This window comes from Monodelphis domestica, chromosome 6 (genome assembly GCF_027887165.1).
Source record: "Monodelphis domestica isolate mMonDom1 chromosome 6, mMonDom1.pri, whole genome shotgun sequence".
NCBI classification, from domain to species: Eukaryota; Metazoa; Chordata; class Mammalia; order Didelphimorphia; family Didelphidae; genus Monodelphis; species Monodelphis domestica.
This window is the reverse complement of record NC_077232.1, coordinates 198,253,045-198,266,967: the sequence shown is the minus strand read 5'-3', so window position 1 is coordinate 198,266,967 and position 13,923 is coordinate 198,253,045. Positions and strand designations below refer to the sequence as shown.

The 13,923-nt window shown below is 35.8% G+C and overlaps 1 long non-coding RNA gene across 1 annotated transcript; it reads left to right on the top strand.

Moving 5' to 3' along the window:
- The first annotated feature begins 1,429 nt into the window (after positions 1-1,429).
- LOC103101496 (uncharacterized) lies at positions 1,430-5,064 on the top strand. The gene is made up of 2 exons (XR_001622897.2): positions 1,430-2,752; positions 4,956-5,064. It is a non-coding gene; the product is annotated as an uncharacterized LOC103101496 (long non-coding RNA).
- Positions 5,065-13,923: the final 8,859 nt, after the last annotated feature.

Here is a 13,923-nt window from a genome sequence, read left to right as displayed (position 1 = left end):
AAAGGAGACTTCATTAGAATGAACTTTAATTTGAGCTTTATGATATATATGTATATATATATATGTTTGTGTGTTTGTATTTATAAATATATAGTGTATGTGACTAGTGATATAACACATTATATTTGAGGCTACCTTCCAAAATAGACATATACATATGTATGTACTTAAACATATAGAAACACGGGCTAGAAAAATATTTCATGTTTTCCTGTTTAATTAATTAGGATATGTATTTTATTTATTAAATAACTTTTATGTTAGAAATTTAAAATAGAATAAGCAATAAGAGAATATGAGGAGAAAGTACATTGATAATTCACAAAAAAACTTCTTAAATAAAATTGTGCTTGCATTTTTGGAAATCTGAAGCACTAGTTTTCCAATTAATATATCAATGCTTTCTTGTAAATCTCTGAGATTAGTCATTCTGTGATGTACTGATAAATCTATTGTCTCCAATGTCAAATAAATTTTAAATTTATCCTCTTTGGGCTTTGGCTGTACAACAGAATGGCCTAAATCAAAATAAAGAGTATTTTCATTTCAGTTAATAAAGTTTTGTTCCCTAAAACTTACTTTCTTACTTTCAGTGCCCTAAACTCTCCTGACCCGTGAGGACTATTCAAGTTCTCCAATGAGGTTGCTGCTACAAATAATTCAGAAGTTTCTGCTCTGGAAGCATAATATCTAAGGATTATTTCTGATTTAAAGCTGAAAGTGGCCATAATTGAAGCAAATAATGAAGAATCGCTATGTGCCCCCCCCCCCACACACACACCCTTAAATCCAAAGTACTTGAAAGGTCTTTCCATTCTGGGAAGCACATGCTTTTAGTGATAGAAGTCTCTTGTCTTTACTTCTTTAACACAGGTGAGAAACAAACTGCATTTCCTTATATTTCATGATGAGAGGCTTTCAGTTTGAGTTGATCCAAAACCATCATCTACGTTCTTTTTTCAACATCTGGCAAACAATTCTGTTATATCACATACCTGCAATCCTCTTCTCCTTTTTGAAAGACATATACAATGGTACTGACTGGCCTTCTGACATCACTTCTTATACTATTTCACTGAGAGGGTTTTAAAGGGGATGGAAATTGCCTTAAGAAGTCCTTCAGAAGCCAAGATATACTGGTTTTCACACAGAACAGACTTGCTATTATTTTTCTTAAAATGCCTCTCAAAGACTCCTTTTCCCAGCTACTGACCCACATAAACAATATATGTCCACTTGCTCACAGCCTTTTTCCAATGACTCTTTTACACGTGGGCACCCAACAGGGGCACCATCAAGCTCAAGTTTTCCTTCTCCTCCAGGCTTTGAAGTTCTGGCCACTTTCTCTCTTTTCCTTGTGGTTTTGACAGATTTCATTAATTGATAGAAAAGACTAATGGCCTGAACCACTCTTTTTCACATTCTTGGAGTTTGCAGGAGATGGTCCAGCTGCACGGAATTCCTTGAACATATCTGTCCCATTAGGATTTCAGGATTCAAAACTGATTTGAAGTCCTTCTTCACATGCAAGGCAGCATAAGGGCTTCCTCTATAGTGCTGTCTTTTTCAGCTGTGCCAACTCAGTAATGTACGTGGCATCTTCCTGATTCATACCAGCTGGATCACGGACATAAACGTTCATCACATCCACAAGACTTGGCCCCCACGTGGGTTCTTGGATCACCCCGTTACACAGCCAGCGCAAGCCACTCTCAGTGTTCTTAGTCTACGGTTTCAGAGTCCCATAATTCTAGCTTCCGAAAGTGACTAATCGAAAAGCTCTCCAGGTTACTCTGTGGAGGGTGGATTAGCTGGGTGTACAATGTAGGTGACCAAGTTATCCCTGGGAAATCTCTTCAAGAGAAGTTTGAGAGAAAACTTCAAACTTTGGAGGCTCTTGCTGATGTAAAACGGTCATATTAGGAGAGAAGAAGAAAGAAGTGGTGAAGAAGGGAGCAGATAGGTAGAAGGAGAAGAGATGGAAATGAAAAAGGGTTGTTGGAGGCGGAGGTGGAGGCAGAAAGATGGAACAGTTGGTGATGGTGCTGATGAAGACAACAAGAAGGAAGAGGAGTAGGATTGAAAGGAAAAAAAAAACTGACTTCCTTACTATCTCAATCCAAACCTTTCCAAATGCCTAAGGCATGCAGTAGGTATTGCCTGAGATCTTTGATAGGCTGGATGAGGAAATATTAGCCTCCCCCCAAGCCTGTCTCCAGGCAACCGGCTACTGGCCGAGCAGGCGCCCTCCTCTTCATTCTTATCTCGTGACCCTTTTCCAACTACCTACAGGACTTTTTTCTTCTGGATAGCCTGATATTTTCAAACTTAGAATGTGTCCTAAACCAGGGGAACCATCTTTTCTCAGGAACCTACTCCAATTTAGGAATTATTTTTGTTTCCCTCGGGGATACTGACATTACTCCGAATCCCAAAAGGAGGAAATTGCCCCAAACTGTGACGCAGTCTGGTTTGAGTATTTTATTGAAAACGTTTCTTTGAGGCGTCCAAAAGGCAGAGAGAGAGGGTACACATAGAGATTGAACGTCTAGGGTGAGAAAACCACTAGAAAGAAAACTGGAAGGCTGAGGAAACTTTTGTGGCGATGTAGAAAAACAGGTCCAATGAATCTACCACTTTAGGAAAGTAGAAAGTTTGCTCATGTTCTTGCTGGTTTGGACAACATGTGGACGCTAAAGAAGAGATTCGACGAACTATGTTTGAAACAAGAGGATTTCAAAGCACACAGGAGGTAGGGAGCCCAAGGCAAGTAAAGTTGATATTCTGGATGAAATTACATATCCAGGGGGAGGGAGAAATTAAAAGTTTCATTTTGACTGAGAAAATGCATGAAATGAAATGATCTATGGCTAACAAAGTCTAGAGCTAGACTACAAAGCATTAAGTAAAGGGTTAGAGTCTGTATTTTATAGTCCAGGTGCAGGGGAAGCTCTAATGGTTGGTGAGTCCTTAAATGACATTGGTTTTGGTTGTTCTTTCCCTTCTTATCCCAATGTACTTAGCATGATATGAAACACAATTATAATCTATAAAGTGCAGCAAAATAATCCATCATTTCCAAGAAACCCAGTTTTCTCCATCATTCTCTTCCCAAACATTTAGAATTTTGCTATCTTACTGATGATGTGATGAATGAAAACCAGTGTTTTTCGTGGTTTGAAAGGGAGAGGAAGTTTACTGAAGTTATATCCTTGAAATGAGTGAAAAATAGATACCTGAAAATATTTATAGCAGCAATTTTGTGCCACAAAAAATGATAAAGAAGACAATCCCAGAAAAACCTGAAAAGGTATATGAAGTCCAGCAATGTGAAGTGAGCAAAATTAGGAAAAGATTATACATAGTAGTGAAAATAGTCTACAATGATCCATGGTTAATGACTTAACTTTCATCATAAATGTGAGATTGCAGGACAACTCCAAGGGATTCATGAAGAATAAGGCTAATAAGGTACTGACAGAATCTGAATGCAGAGTGAAGAATTTTTCACTTTATTTCATACATGAAAATTTTCTCTTCTACAAATGATTTGTGTTTTCTTTCACAGCATGATAAATGTGGAAATATTTGTTGTCATAACACAGGCACAACCTATATCATAATACCTGCCATCTTGGGGAGAGAAGAAGGGCTGGGAAGAAGGGAAAGAACATGGATCACAAGATATCAGAAAATGATCATGAAAAATGTTATCAACATGCAATCTTGAAAAAAATTAAAAATGAGGAAAGAATCCAGATCTATGGAAATGATTCTAATTTTCCTCTACCTATATTACCTACGTTTTCAGTATCCCCTGATTTAAAACAAAAAAGAAAAAAAACTTACTAGTCTATCATTGAGTGAGGAACTTCTGGTATCCCACAGAAACTGGGAAACTGCCTATTCTGTTTTCAGATGTGATTAGATGAAGTTCTCATGGGTAGAATCTTATTGTTAATAATAGTGTTAGGGTCCCTTATACCCTTTGACTCCTCAAATCCCATTTCTAAGGCCATGGGGAAAATTACTAAAGCTTCACTTAAAAACTAACATCTAAATGTTTCCAAAGGAAGACACTAAAAAGGTGTGTTCAATATACTTCGTCTCTCTGTAGAGCCACATATACACATATGTACACACACACACACACACACGTTCAGATATATTTTAAAATTGGATCTGAGACTAGTAATTTGTTCCTATAATATTGTTCATAGAGGTGGAAGTGACTTTTAAACCTTATGGTCCAACCTCCTAGCTTTTCAGATTGAAACATGATTTTGGAATTTTAAATGGTTGGCCAACATTCACTTGTTCTGTATTCTTGCTCCCTGAATATTAGGAAAAGTTCAAATACTGAAAAAGCCAAAGCAGCTCTGCCTTATGCTAGCAATCATTTTGACCAGATCACCATGATAGGGGGTAGAAAAAGATCATATGTCTCTATCTCTCTCTGAAGCCACACAATGCCACCTGGAATTGGCCTCTTGTATTACCTCCCTCAGCACCTTAATTAAATGCCATAGGAAAGAAGGATAACCAAAGAAATGAGAATGCCATCCCAAAGCAGCAAATCCTTTCATTGATGGTTTCCTGGTCATTTCTGCCAGGAAGAATTAATGTTGATCAGAATTCTGTGCTGTGATGGCATGAAATGTTAAAACTAGAGCAGAATTTAAAGGGAAGTTTTCGTTAACTAATTAAATAAAATAATCAGTAATGGTGGTTCTTTGATAATAATTGCTGTACTTGAAGTTTTGTGTGCTTTGTTTTCTTTTCCTTTTTATATGTCAAATCTTTATTACAACTCTGACTCTTCTGCAACCCTCCAATATCCCCACATGTAGTAATTTCTTGTTCCACAGACACAAGAAATCAGGAAAATCACTGTCATTTGAATAAGCCCTCTGCTACTACACCACCTCCTTATTTTTTTTTTCTTTTTTTACCAGCACTGTCCAGGAAGACATTTTGATATGCACCACATCATGAAAGAAGATATATATCGCATATACAAAAAAGCATCATGGATGAAATAAAGTGAAAAATGCTTTGCTTCTATCTCCCTTCAGATTCAGAAAGTTCCTTCCATGACCGAGGATAGCATTTATCATTGTGAGTCAGTCCCTTGGGGTTGTCTTGGATCCTTGTAATGCTGATGATAATCAAATCCTTCATGAAATTTCTGTTGCTGTATGCCACATTCTCCTGGATCTGCTCACTTCACTTTCTATCAGTTCATAGAAGTCATTCCAAGTTTTTCTGAGTTTCATGAGTTGAGGATCCTTGATGTTGGTTTGCCAAGTTGTGGGAGGGAGCTCACTGCTTACTTATAGAGTGGGGAGCTTCATCTGCTTGTTTGCCCTGGGGATGGGACTGGAGCTGTTGGCTTACCCATGGGGGTGGGGCAGTGCTTGCTTATGCAGTGTTGAAGTCCTGATGCTGGTTGGGGGGGGGGTGAGGAGGGCACTTTAGCTACTGACTTGCACAACAGGATACTTCCCTGCTGGCTTGTATAATTGAGAAGTAGTTTACTGCTGGTCTGCATTGGACCTACTGACCTTTACTGGGGCAAAGCCTGCTGCTGCCTTGGGTTGTCTTGAAGCCTCTTTGATGTGCAGGCAGGGCCTTCCCCTTCCCCAGATGGGATACATCCCACCCTTGCTGAGGCTGTCAGCTCAGACCTAAGCATCCCTCTAAGTCAAAGGAGACACCTTTTCTTCCTTCTCAAGGCTTTTTTTTTTTGCTTTGGAAAAGTGCTTCACTTCTCTGAAATTGAGGGAGAGGCTTGTTTTTACCATGGTTGTGGGGAGGGGGATTGGGGAGAGATCAGACTAGTTCAATCATCATTCTACCATTTGAGTTCTGCAAGTGACAATTTTAATAAAATATAACTTTTATTTATAACAGCTCTTTTATTGCAGAGGAAAAATAAGGTAAGCATCAAGAGGAGATCAGAAGAGAGCTTTGGAATTATATATATATACCTAAAAACACAAACACACACCCACCCACACACACACAAAACAATTCTTAAATGTTCATATTGGAAGTTATTTTGAAAAATGTAATCTTTAGCTTTGAAATTAACACATCAATTCTTTTAAGTCTTAAGGACTAGCAATTCCATGATGCAATGGTGAATTTGTTGACAATGTTCAATCAGATTGAAATTTCCCCTTTGCACTTTGGCTTTTGAACAGTTTGATCAGAAGCCCCACTTATGCGAGCAAACTGAATTCTCATTGGAATACATACAATTGTTTTCTCCACTGTTTGTCCATTCTTCTACATGGCCAGTCCTTAGGGGACTGTTTCTTCTTGCTTTCATGGGGTTAAGCCCTCCTAACTTCTCAGCACCACTCATGCTTTCCATAGGAGGTCATTGCTGCAAATCCTACCCAAGTTTCTGCTCTTAGAAGAAAATGTCTGAGAATTCTTTCAGATTTGAAGTTGGCTGCAGCCATGTATCTAGCAAATAATGGAGCATTTCTAGTCTTTTTTTTTAAAACATGCAAAGCACTGGAAAGAGCCTGGCAGTTTATGGAGCATGTATTTGGATTGGGAGAAGTCTCTTCTCTTTGTTCCATTAACATAGGGAAGAAACAAGAGTGCCAGATTAAAGTGTGGCATTTTAACAATTTCATGATGGGGAGCTCTCAGTCTTAGGTGGTCCAAAATCATCCTCAAAGTTGTTCTTTCCATACCTGGAAGGAAGTACAGAAGTTGTACTACATGCCTGGAGTTCTCTCCTTCTTGGCCATGGCCTCTCCTAGTACTAGTATTAATGAAAAAACCAATATTAAAGAATCCCAGATATATCATGTATTCTATCTATAGACTACTTCTCATCTAGAATAACAGCTTGGCTCTTCTGAAATGCTTCTCAAAGCTCCCTTCTTGACTAGCTACTGACCCACCTAAATGAAACTGGCTCACTTGCTCACAGTCTCTTTCTCCAATGGCTGTTATGTACTTGTGAACCAATGATAATCCTTACAGATAGTGCTTGAAGTTTTGTGTGCCTTATTTTTTCTTTTTTATATTTAAAAACTTTTATTTTAAATCCTCATTATTCCTCCCCTTTGCCATGCCCACATGTAGTACTTACCAAAAAATTAAGTTATTTTTCCCAACATGTAAAAATAGTTACCAACATTTTTTTTTGCCCTGAAGGATTGTATTCCGTTTTTCTGGGTAAATGATTCTTTGGGGATGGTCTTTCCCCTTTGCATTCTGGAATACCATATTTCAGACCCTCTAATCCTTTAATATAGAAGCTGCTAGATCTTATAGTATTCTGTGTCTTTATGATTGAATTATTTCATTTCAGCTGTTTGCAATATTTTCTCCTTGCCCTGGGAGTTCTGGTATTTGACTATAATATTCCTGGTAGCAATCCTTTTGGGATCTCTTTTTTCTAAAACCCTTAACTTCCATTAATCAATACTTACTGTCTGTTGGTTACAATGCAGAAGAGAAGTAAGGGCTAGGAAATGTAGATTAAATGCTATTCCCAGGCTCACATAGCCAAGAAGTATCTGAGGCCAAATTTGAACAGAGGATTTCCTGTCTCTGGGCTAACTGGCTGCCTCCATTATTGTATCTCATGAAGTGACTGGTGAATTCTTTAAATTTCAATTTTACATTCTTGATTCTAGAATATTAGGGGAGTTTTCCTTGATAAGATCTTGAAAGATGATGTCTAAGCTCTTTTTTTATAATGACCATGATCCATGATCTTTCAGCTACTAGTTCCTGGGTTTTTTCTCCTATATTATTTTTTAGGTCAATTGTCTTTCCAATGAGATATTTCACATTTTCTTGCCCTTTTTTCATTGTTTGAACTTTTACTATTTCTTGATATCTCATGGAGTCATTAGCTTCCACTTGCCCAATGCTAATTTTTAAGTCAAGATTTTCTTGAGTGAACTTTTGTTACTTCCTTTTCCATTTTGTCAATGCTACTTTTATTAGATATCAATATGTTAACATGTCTTCATAAGTATAAACCCCTAAATTAAATGCATTCAAGACAAATGATTTATAAAAATAGCAAAGCAATGTTATCTTAATTAGAATGGTTGGTTGATCTCCTGGATTTGACTTGTGATTTGACTGTTTCCAGGGTGATCAAGTTAATTATTTACACATATCATTTTATGGTTTTGAGCATATGTTATATATATGATTTAAACTCTGAGGAGAGTTATAAGATTTGTTAAAATTAATTTCGTATTTTCCATTTACATGTAGAAAAAATATTTGACAATTATTTTTTGACATTTTGCAATTCAGATTCTCTTCCTCCTTCCCTTCCCTTCTCCCCAAGGCAGTAAAATTTGTCTGATACAGGATATATCAATGCTTTCTTGTAATATATATTTGCATATTCCTCTTGCTGTGACTGCAAACACAATAAATATACAATAAAAAATCATAAAGGAAATAAAGTAAAGGCTAGTATCCTTTGATCTGCAACCATACTCTATCATTTCCTTTTTTTTTGCCAGTGGATAACATTTTTGGTAATTTTCCAAGTTTTATGTCAAAATATATATCTTTAAATATTAGTGACCTGTGCTTTCTTTCTCCCTCTCAATCCTCCTTCCTCCCAAGAAGGTAAGAAATATGTTTCCATGTTTGACATGTAAAAGATGACACCAATTCTCTGGTCCATAATTCTGACCTGAAAAACTGACTATATTAATAGGTAAATAGAATCAGTTATCCCATCATATCTAGTCTGTGATGAAAGACATCTTGTGGATATTTATAGGCTTTTTACAGTTGATACAAATTATTGATTAGCAAAACCCTCATACTCAAAGTATGTTATCTAATAGTTGATAAATTCTAGTACAAGTTCCAAACAATGTATTGATCTTATAACTAATACCCTCAGACAATAATTCTTAAGAAGAGACATAAAGGTAAACAACTTATTCTCTGATTGCTTCTGTTACTTTTATTCAGAATCAGAAGATAGAAAAGATGTATACTTAACATACGAAAGTTTTTAACAAAAGCTCTTTTCAAAATTTCTTTAAAATATTTTTTCATGTTTCTATGATACATTTTCCTTCCCTCCTCCTTTCTCTTCTCCTGCCCAAAGCAATTTAACTAGATTATACAAAGTTATAACTTGATACCTATTTTGATATTATTCATTTTTTGTAATAGAGAATCTTTTGAAACCAAAACCACAAATTGTGTTGCCCATATAAACAAGTGATGTCATATGTTTTTCTTCTGTATTTCTACTCCCACAGTCCCTTATGGATAGCATTCTTTCTCTTAAGTCCCTTGGGATTGTTCTGGATCATTATATTGCTTTTAGTAGCAGAATCCATTACATTGGATTGTGCTGCAATGCTTCACTTTCTTTGTACAATGTTTTCCTGGTTCTGCTCATTTCATTCTGCATCAGTTCCTGGAGATTCTTCCAGTTTATACAGAAATCCTCCAGTACATCATTCCTTGCAGCACAATCATATACCACCATTTTTAGCCATTCTCTAATTGAGGGACCCCCCCCATTTTCCATTTTTTGCCATCATGAAGAGTGCAGCTATAAATATTTTTGTATGGCTCTTTTTATTATCTCTTTGGGGTACAAACTCAGTAGTGATATTGCTGGTTCAAAGGGAATGCATTCTTTTATAGCCCTTGGGTATATTTCCAAATTGCCTTCCAGAATGTTTGGATCAATTTACAACTCCATCAACAGTGTATTATTTTGCCATAACCCCTCCAACATTTATTATTTTACTTTACTGTCATATTGGCCTATCTGCTAGTTGTGAGGTGGTGTCTCAGAGTATAATAGAAGCTCTTAAGCTAACTCCTTGTCTATCATATTTAATTAACAACTGGGACTAGCCTTTCTAATATTCTAGTTATGTATGCTTTTTAAAGGATTATATCAGATGAATTAGTTTTATACTAAATGATATAAAAAGGAATTAATTGAAATGAATTCAAGTTAAACTCTTCAAAAATTTAAGGAGGACATAAAGAATGGTATGTTTTAGTTGGCATTTAGATTCCATCTGTTCCTTCTATGCTAATGGAGACATTGATATATGTATTTTTTTTTTGTCATAAGTCTCTCAGAGTTGTCCTGGATCTTTGACTTGTTGAAAAGTGTTAAATTCTTTACAGTTGATCATCATATATTATTCTTGTTATTGTGTACTATGTTTTGTTGGTTCTTCTCACTTCACTTTGTGTTTCTTTCCAGGTTTTTTTTAATGTTATCATCTTTTTTTGTCATTTCTTATGACATAATGCTATTCCATTAAAAGTGCATATCACAGCTTGTTCAGCCATTCCCCAACTGATGTACATCCCATCAGTTTTCAGTTCTTTGCCACCACAAAAACAGATGCTATATATTTTTGTCTAAGTAGGTTTTTACCCCTATCTTGAATCTCTTTGGTATTCAGACCTAGTAGTGATCTTGCTGGGTCAAAGGGTATGAACAATTTGTTGGCCCTTTGGAGCTATGTGATATCTGAACAGAATTGATGAAATTTATGTTAAGAATAGATCCTAGGGGGTGGTTTGATATGGACTGAGATTCAGGCCTAGAGATGCGAGAAGTTGAGTTGAAATTTACCTCTGACACGTCCTAGCTGTATGACCCTGGGCAAGTTACTTCACCCCCACTGCTTTGAGTATTGACTCAAAGATAGAAAGGTGAAAAAAAAGAATATATTCCATTAATAAGGGTTCTGATGGGGCATTCCCCCTCCCCCTTTTCTCCTTTCATTTCTTGGGTGATTTTATTATGACCCTGCAAGTCTAGGGGCTCAGTTTCTCCATTTCACAAACTCCAGTGTGTGACAAGATAAAGGGAAGTGTACAAACACTTTTCTCATTGTAGAGGCCTTTAATACTATTCATTTTATTATTATATTTCATTTAAATCATAGAGCTAAAGCTTACCTAACTACTAGAGAAGAGTCTTTAGAAGTGATTAAAAGCTACTTAATTAAATTTCTTCTTATAATATCACCACCTTTGGTCCCAAAGTTGGACAGTTCAGAAATGGGCCAATACTAAATGCATAGAGGATATTCTCCTACGTGTAACAGATGGTCCAGATGGGATGTTTCCCAACTGAGGTGCACAGATGACAGCTAAAGGGGGAGAGGAGAGGAAAGGGCAAACTTATAACTGTCATATGTAAAAATAAAACATAATTCAGGCAAAGGTTTATAAGATATTCAGAGGAGGCAGGGAAGCAGGGGAGTTGTTGCTTTTGGTGGTCCAGAGTAAGAGGTTTGGCCAAGAGAAGAAATTCTTCTGCAATGCTCTTTAAGTACAGTGTCTAGTACTCAAAGTGTGGCTCTTGATGAGATGTAATAATGGTTCATGGATGACTTGGAGTCAAAAGATGTTGAACTGAGAGGTCTTTCAATAGCCTCATATATTATAAGAAAAATCATCTTTACTGAACCAGCTCCCATAATTCTCTGGTCAGATGTGGAAGAAGTTTGGCTTTGCAAGGGCTGCAGAGGCTCTTGAGTAGCACATCCTTCTGCTCATGTCCTTAGATGGTAAGGATCAAGTATATGGAGCAAAGAATTCTTCTGAAAATGGCTGATGTTAGAGCAGAATTCTTTACCATGGGCAGGGTAGTAAAGGGAGAAGACATGAGTTGAATTCCCTAGCCAATAAAGAACTTGCACATTTATGGCAGGGGAAATTTCCAATTCATAACAAATTTCCACTTTTAAAAATAATACTGAATTAACAGAGGACATCCACAAGTTGGAATTTCTTCAACTGTGATATTAACAATTGACTGAGGATTAAGGGAAGATTGTAAGGCTTCTGAGTAAAGTTCAAAGTTGAGGCCACCATAGCAGAGAGAAGAACATTACCTTGCAGACTTAACTAATATTTTAATTCAGAATTTTAAAATTTTAAAAATTTAAAGTTTAAAAAGTTTAAAAGACATAGAAGCACCAACATTATTTGTCTTAACATAGACATCAAACTTGAATAATGGAAATGGACATGGCTTCTCAGGGATTTCTTTTTCTGTTAGGAGTCACAAGAATAGGTGGTAGTAGATATTAGGAAAAAATCAGTCTGGAGGTAAAATTGTCAGCATGACAAAAAAGGTAGAAAATTCCAAAAGACTAAATTTTTTTTTTAAAAATCATCACAGAAGGAAAAAGGAGAAAGAAAAAATGTAAATTCATCACACTGATTCCCTTCTTGGGAGAAGAGATTAGGAGGATCTGTTTCTTTCACATAGAGAGGAATGAAATCATGACTAAAAAGAAAATGGAGCATCAATGTGGACTAACAGAAAATTGAATTTGTTATATTAAGAGGAAAAAGGGAGATATAAATAAGCTCTTGTTTAATCTCAAACAATATATAGAGAAAGGAAGAGGAATGACGGGATGTGGCAGTCTGACTCAGATTTAACTTAGATAGACTTATATGAGAAACTGAGTCAGGAAGACTTATTTTGCAATTTCCAAAGAATAACAACCCTGACACTTAGCCAGGGGTAGGCAAATAGTGTAGGAGCTGGCTGTTGGAGGTCATATATACTTATAGGTGGTTTGACAAGCTCAGCTGAGATTTGACATTTAGACCTGGAAAGAAGACTTTAGAAGTATTTCAAAATAAATCCTCAGGATTCAGTCACAAATATCAGTCTTGTTGGTAAATGTAGAGTGTCTAAGTCTCAACAATAATGTAGATAGACGCTACAAATTTCTTTCTATTTCTGTGTAAGTACTAGAAATCATGTGTGCCCTAATTTTAGCCAAAGAAGTGTGAGTAAAGTAGGAAGTAGTTGGGGTAATAGAGATAGTGAGTACAGGAATCTACTTTGAAACAAAGTAGTACTACAGTCAATCGATAGGAAAAAAAGTGAAAAGAAAAGAGAATAAAGTGGTGACTCATAATGGTCTTAAATGAAACTTAATCATTTAAGAAACAGATTATTATACTTGGGATGGGAGACATTCCAGTCCCTCAAAATGAGTCACTTGAATTCATTTATTTAAGGACAGATAGAAAGAGGATCAGTCTGGCTATTTGAGGAAATCCCAAGGAGACCGATAGTGAGAAAAGTTAAACATATATATATATATAAAAGTTAACCTGTTGTAGGTTTTTACTTTAAAGGTTTTGGTTTTACAGATAGTTTTAGGGTGTCAATCCAATCTCTGATAAGAAATCTGATTAATTTACTAAACAAGGATTCAAATTAGAAATCACTTTAAAAAATAAGGAAAATACAAATTGAATCCCATTTCGTTTTCAACAGGATAAAAACTATTCATGGTAATGATTTGAAAACCCTGTAAATGTAGTATTCTCCACTAAGTTAGTTATAAACTTTAACTTTCAATCAACGTTTTTACCACTTAGTTTTAAACCTTCAGAAACAGACTTGATCTTTTCTGTACCAGATTTTCCCATTTATGGTACAATTTGTAGCATATGAAGAAACTGTCATTTTAATCTCTTTATATGATTAGATTCATATACATTTTCTTTATAGTTTCTTTGATTAGAGTGGAAAAGTGAATGTGTAAAATAATAAAAAGAGTAACAGGAACGTGATGGAGCTGTGGTCAGGCCGATAGAAAAAATAATGAGTTTAGGTGACGTTACATTGCAATATACAGTATAATCCAGAAGTTCCTTAACTCCAAAGATAATTAGTGGAAAATTACATCTAAATAACATCAGAACAAAAATTTGAATATAATGATGACCCAAAAAATGATGATCAGATATCTGAAATTCAAACAAAGAATCACCATACCTAGGGATAGGAAAGCAAAATTTTGATATTGAAAAAAAGAAATTAGAGTTAAATAAAAGGCTATTTTGAGAGAGAATTTTTAGAGACTTTATAAGGCTAAGATAGTAACAAAACTT